The 7,375-nt window shown below is 39.0% G+C and overlaps 1 pseudogene; it reads left to right on the forward strand.

Annotated features, from left to right (window-relative positions):
• The first annotated feature begins 5,931 nt into the window (after positions 1-5,931).
• On the forward strand, positions 5,932-6,049 carry LOC126195852 (5S ribosomal RNA; annotated as a pseudogene).
• The last annotated feature ends 1,326 nt before the right edge of the window (positions 6,050-7,375 follow it).

Genomic DNA, 7,375 nt, shown 5'->3' on the forward strand with positions numbered 1-7,375 from the left:
AATGAAACCGTGGTAAAGTACCCCGAACTCAAATAAAACCAAAAGATATAATAGCAAGCTTAATAGAAAATATAAAAGTATAAATATCACCCCCCCTCCAAAAAATTAAAGCTAATAATATTCTTATAAAAACAATTCTAGTATACTCAGCTAAAAAAATTAAAGTAAAACCACCTGCATCATATTAAATATTAAAGCCTCAAACTAACTCAGATTCATCCTCAGCAAAATCAAAAGGAGTACGATTAGTTTCGGCCAAACAAGAAGCAAAACAAGCTAAAGCTAAGGGAAAAGAAATAATAATAAATCAGCAATAAAGCTGATAATCTATAAAATCAAACATATTAAAACTACCAACTAAAATAATTAAAGACAATCAAATCAAAGCTAACTAACTTCATATGAAATTGTTTGAGCAACAGAACAAAGGGAACCTAATAAAGAATAATTTGATTTAGAAGACAACCCAGCAATTATAATGGTATAAACACCTAATCTAGTACAGCACAAAAAAAATCTATAAGAAAAAGAACACATATGAGTTAAGTAACGGAAAATTACTCAAACAGCCAAAGAAATCATTAAATTAAAAACTGGAGAAAAATAATAAAGTAAATAATTAGATATAATAGGAATTGGCTGCTCCTTACAAATCAACTTAATAGCATCGCTAAAGGGCTATGGGATTCCTACAAATCCTACTTTATTTGGACCCTTACGAATCTGAATATAACCTAAAACCTTCCGCTTCAACAAAGTTAAAAAAGCAACACTAATTAAAACACAAATAACTAATAGAAGAAAATTTAAAATAAACATAAATAAACCATAAAGTCAATACTATTTGTAGAAAAAATCTACATAAATGAATTCTAAATTCAACATATTAATCTGTCAAAATAGTAACTTAATTAATATTAATCAATATAGTAAAAACTATTTTAACCATATGGTCCTTTCGTACTAATATGGATTAATAGCCTTAGGATAGAAACCGACCTGGCTCACGCTGGTCTGAACTCAGATCATGTAAGAATTTCAAGGTTGAACAGATCTAATCACTTGGCTCCTGCACCCAAAATTTTTCTTAATCCAACATCAAGGTCGCAATCTGCTTTGTCGATATGAGCTCTCAAAAACAATTACGCTGTTATCCCTAAGGTAACTTAATCTTATGATCATAAATTATGGATCAAAATAACAAACATAAATCAATGATATAACAATGAAGAGTTTATTTATTTTTCATGTCACCCCAACAAAACATCATCATTAAATATAGAAAGACAAACCAAAAACTATATAAAAATAAAATGTTAAGCTCTATAGGGTCTTCTCGTCCTAAAGAAGAATTTAAGCCATTTGACTCAAAAGTTAAATTCAAAAATTTATTAAGAGACAGTTGATTTCTCGTCAAGCCATTCATTCCAGCCACTAATTAAGAGACTAATGATTATGGTACCTCTGCCTGGTCAAAATACCACAGCTCTTTAAAAATCTGCTCAGTGAGCAAGCCAGACCTCAAAATATTTTCAAGAGGACATGTTTTTGATAAACAGGTGGAAATCAATTTTGCCTAGTTCATTATAATAAATTTACAAGGTAAAAATTGTGAGACCTGAGTTTCTCCTGGCGTATACAACTTTCAAATAACTTCCGGAAATTCAGCCAGGTAACACTTTCAGCGACTGCCGATATTTCGGCGGGAGAACACCCCGCCATTTTCAAGGCAAACTGCAACGGACAGGCGGCGTACATGCAAATTTAAAACCTCGGTTCTCGGACTGAAGCGGGAAAGATAACACACACACTGAACACTAGTGCCACCAAAGATGACCAAGGTCAGAGCTATCGATAGTGAGGCTATGAATTCGCAGGTGAGGTAGCATTGACTCTCTCCCTCTGTTTTTTGACAAGAATAACACCGAGATATTGGCATGCACGTCCAGCTATTGGGACTGTTATTAGGGAGGCAGTTGAGATTAAATTAGCGAGCAACCTCGTTAACAGGGATGGAGGTTTCTGTTTAAACTCTGTTTGGAATCCGGCTCTCTCCCTTGTCATACACCTTTAAGTATGGTTTGTACGCTGTGCAAAATTCATCGAACCATCTCTCTTACTTAAGAAGAAAAGTGTACCTATAGCAACTAATGCTGCCATTAGTAAGTGAAAAAAAGATGAAATTTCACATGTAAAAAAAATTACTTCGTTATGTTTCCGAACTTCCACTGCGATGAGTGTGAATTCTGAATCTTTCCTGCTCATGTTGACAAAGTTTTATGAATTTATTTGTAAAAGTATAGACAGTGGAAATTAAAATGTCCTGCGGTGTCTCTCCTGCTCCAAGTCGGCCCGTTTGACGTCCTACCCCCCTTAAGAAACTTCACTCGTGTTCGGCAGTACTGGTGTTACGAGGCCTCGTTTAGGTGAAGAGAGAGATGATAATATCATGCGAGGGCCATACTAAAAGTCATTAAAATTCCAGATCCAACAAGGTAACGAAAACACTGTCGGATCGTAATCTACAGACTGTACACCACATGTTGCCATGTTATGACATCCTTAGTGTCCCTCATGTGACCACAGGAAGTACTTCCAAAATGTACCACATTAATGTGCTGTCGTTGATTTTCTTGTTAACCTTCAACTACACTCTCTATTTAGACTGAGGTTAGTAGCTTCATGGGGTAGTTTTTGACCCCAAAACAAAAACCATCTGATTTACTTCAATGCTTCTCTACACTGAGAGAATCAATAAAAGAAACGCTTCTATTTATGAAAAATTAATCTTTACTAAAATAGGAAACGTGATCTTACCAACAATTAAGACTCTTATATTAACACTGGCATCTTAGAGTTTTTGGGATTAATTTAAAAGCTTAGAAAACCTACTTCAAAAATGTTCAGAAACAGGTCCTGAGGTCAAATAATGATCACTCAAGTAAATTATAAAAATAAGTAACCTGTGACTTTCAATAAAATAACCTCTGACTTTCAATAAAAAAATGAGTAGGTACATGAACGAATCAACTACGCACTTACTTTCGTTCATGAAGGTCAAGATTTACCTTTTTATCAATGGAATGCATTTTGCAAGCTTATTTTTGATATTTTAACATGTTTTGGTATTTTTTTTCTTTTGAGATGTGGGCATATGTGGCATCATCAGACATTTGACACGCTTGGACCTGCACTGCATATTCATCGACCCTGCAATCATTTTCAAAATTTTTACAAAGAACTTTGTCCATTGCAGCCTGCAGGTTCCAAGAAAAAGTTTTATAATTCATTTTCCTTTCTTTCGTACTTGTTTTGATCAATACCATGCCGAGTTGTTTTGCAAAATCTCGAAGCACCAGCTTCCTATTCTTATCTGTAATGTTTTTTTTCCATAAAAATGGCCTGATTGTCTCGCCATTTCAAGATTTTCTTCGTGAACATTCTCTTCTTCTTCCTCCTATTCGTCCTCTGTTTCATAATCAAATATTTCTGTTTCGTTGCCATTAAACTCGGCTGCATCTTGAAAAGAATCTGGTGTGTCCAATGAGTCAGCAGTCTTCACTAGCTAACGGTAATTCCAAAACTTGATCATCGTTCACGCGACGCTCCATTGTATCTATAACAGTTTTAAAAAATTTGTGACGATAAGAAAAGGAAGTATTATGACTTCGTGCGGTAGATTTAGACCCCAGCTGGTACGTACCTAGGCAAATTTTGGTCGCGGATTAGCATGCGCCTGCACAATGCAAAAGCACTGCTAAGATCACATGGAGTCGGAGTGGCAACGTTGCGTTGGGAACGGAACTGTTAATAAAAGAGTGACGCGTGGGATGATAAATTACCCAAGAACGTAATTAAGAGTTAAAGAGGGAAAATATGCTTCTGAAATTCACAAAAAATTGTTCAAATGGCTCTGAGCACTATGGGACTCAACTGCTGTGGTCATCAGTCCCCTAGAACTTAGAACTACTTAAACCTAACTAACCTAAGGACATCACACACATCCATGCCCGAGGCAGGATTCGAACCTGCGACCGTAGCAGTCGCACGGTTCCGGACTGCGCGCCTAGAACCGCGAGACCACCGCGGCCGGCCCTGAAATTCACATCGGACTTCAAAGGCCTATGGAGTTGTCTGCATGGGCGACAGCAGTAATCAGGAGATGGGGGAAAAGTTTCAAATATGTAAACACCAGTATCCGTGATAAACATCACAGCAGTCGCCCCGGAACTGCCTCCACGGGACGCAATAAGGAACGAGTCTAATTAATTTTCATGAATCTGGATGAATTTTAAATGCTGCCCGCTATATCCACACATATCTGAAGCGTGCACCGTACAATAAACGCACTGGGAAAGACATCGTCAACAGGATAATGAATGTTGTCACACTACTCGTGTCGCTGTGGAGAAGATCAGCCATTTTGATGGGAAATTCTGCCACATCCTCCCGACTTGGCAACCTCCGACTACCGCCTTTTCGGTTCTGTCAAGGAACAGATGCTAAGCCAACGCTTCGAGACGATGGAGGATGTTCGGGAAGCAGTGCATCGTATGTTCAGGAAGCTGCAACGGATTTCTATCGTGAGGTACCGCCAAAACATTGAGGGGATAATTTGTGTAAAGAAATGGAGATTGTGTAGAAAAGTGACAGAAAGTATGTAGGTTAAGGTGATGTACTTGGTTGGTCTAAAAGAAACTAAAAGATTAAACATTTTTAAAAATTATTACTTATTACTTTCAGTATGGTCCTTGTGAAGTCATAGACCACATACATGGGTTCAATAGGGTTAAAACCATATTTTTTCATGCTATTTTACATTCTCCGTGGTTTTCCCAATTTGTATCACGTAAATATTTGAAGGGCTTATTTCAATAGTGGTACAAGTCCACTTTTGTTCATTCTGAGATAGAGAGTCCTAAAGTTAAATGAGCGCTGAAAAACCTGCAATTGAGATACCAGAAATATTCAAGCATATGGCTTCTTGCTAGAGATGAACCTTTCTTTCTGTTTGTTTGGACCATTAATGTCGGAAGCATTATAGACAGAAAAGTGGAGGTAATGGACTTGTACCACTATTGAAATAAGCACTTCATTTATTCGTGTCCGATATCTGGCACCCCTCCATTAATCATTTCATAGTCGATAGGTAGTTTAGCTTTCTTTTCCTCACTTCGTGCCGTTTATTAGGAGCTCACATAACAGTATGTTCCTGCTGTCACGTCAGAGAATTTATCGAACATGGCCTTTGCCTAAGATAAACATTTTTATGGAAATGAGCTTCAGTGAAGTTTCATTCAGTTTAATGGCGGTACAGTAAACTCAAGAGGCTTGGCGACCTCATAATTAGAAGATAACCAGGTAATTTAGCTAAGTGCATTTTGTTATCACGACCCATAAATGTCACGCGCGTCAATGTTTACTGACGGAGATGGGGCACGCGTGTTTGTTCGCTGGGTGGAAATACTGCTATGTGCAACAGCGTGGTCCACTTAGTTTCTTTTACTTCTTCACTCTCCTTCTAAGCTCCGAAAGCAGTTCAGTTGAAGAGAAATAGACATCTCTAAAACGAGCAGTCACAGAGGTTGGATAGAAAAACATAGCTACAAAGAAGATAACTGCAAAGAAACCTTGGGTAACACAAGAAATACTTTAGTTGATCGATGAAAGAAGGAAGTACAAAAATCTTCAGGGAAATTCAGGAACACAGAAATACAAGTCTCTTAAAAAAAATTCCTCCCCAACAGGCCATGAAGGCCCAACGGTACCGACCGGCCGCCGTGTCATCCTCAGTTGACAGGCGTCACTGGGTGCGCTATTGAAATGAAATATAAATAAGGAAAGGCAGCGTTGACATAAATGAAACAATGTTGTTGAAGAGGTCAGAACACAAATCCAGAATATAATTTCTACTTCGCGTAGCAAGCCCCTGCCAACGGCCTTGCCGCTGTGGTAACACCGGTTCCCGTCAGATCACCGAAGTTAAGCGCTGTCGGACTGGGCTAGCACTTGGATGGGTGACCATCCGGTCTGCCGAGCACTGTTGGCAAACGGGGTGCAGTCGGCCCTTGTGAGGCAAACTGAGGAGCTACTTGATTGAGAAGTAGCGGCGTCGGTCTCGGAAACTGACATACAAGTCACTTAGGAAACAAATAAATAGGAAGTGCAGGGAAGGTAAGGCGAAAAGGTTGCATGAAAAATGTGAAGAAACCTTCACCTTCGGTGGAACAAAAAGGAAGGGTGGTAACTATAAGAGTGCAATAGGAATTCCCTTTTTAAATCCAGAAGAGAGAGCGGATAGGTGGAAAGAGTACATTGAAGGCCTCCACGAGGGGTAAGACTTGTCTGATGACGTCACAGTAGAAGAAACACGAGTTGATGTAGAAGAAACAGGGGCTCCATGATTAGAATCAGAATTTAAAAGACTGGTAGATCTAAGATCGAAGAAGGCAGAAAGGATTGTAAGGTGTCAGGCAAATCCAACACCTTTCATGAAAACCCTGACATGATAAGCAAATCCTGCAGTATGTCACATAGCTCCGAATAAATCCTAACATTAAATTAACCAAAGTAATACGATCAACGAGTGAGCAAATGGAATACCACAGACTAACACAAGAACGCCTAAATGCATGTCATACCTTCCCATCGTGAAACAGACGCAGTTCCGAGGGAATAAACGAGAACAGAAGCCGAGAGCAGAACCTTGTTAAGCTAGAAAGCCCTACGATAAGGGGCGGACACCCACGTCGCCAGCCGACCGCCAGAACCAACCCCCAGCCCATGTTAAAAGATAGAGCCCTCCAGAAGAACAGTATAGATCTTACGATAACACTAAAAGGGCCACACCAGCAACAAGTTTTAGCGTGAGACTTTTTCGCATCTCTGTTACGTTGCAAACGTTAAAAACATTGCCCCACCACGAAAAGTATAACGTTTCTCATTGGATAGACAGAATTTTGTAGACGGAGCTTAAGGTTAACACTGAGATCCTGATTGGTCAGTTGAAAACACAGCCAGATAGCTTTTTTTAAAAAAAACCAACTTCGGTAAATTTTAGTAAGGAGAAGTCAGGAGAGAGTTGCTTCAGAGAGAGCGAGCTGTATGGAGCTGCGCCGCCCGCCGCCCCCTGACGCTGCCTAACCAACGACAAGGTAATGAACGCACACGATGCTGCATAAAAGCGCATAAAGCTTCACTCAGAACTGCAGAAGTCTCATCTGCTACATCCCCTTTTTACGTAATACTAGTGTCAATCGTCAATTAAAGCTCATGGTATTCACATTTGCTACGTGAAGTTAAAATCTGAAACGCAATGATTTTTCTGTTATATAATTAGTGAGAAGCCACATCAGCCACTGTAATTTACGACAAG

The sequence above is a fragment of the Schistocerca nitens genome, chromosome 7 (genome assembly GCF_023898315.1).
Source record: "Schistocerca nitens isolate TAMUIC-IGC-003100 chromosome 7, iqSchNite1.1, whole genome shotgun sequence".
NCBI lineage: Eukaryota > Metazoa > Arthropoda > Insecta > Orthoptera > Acrididae > Schistocerca > Schistocerca nitens.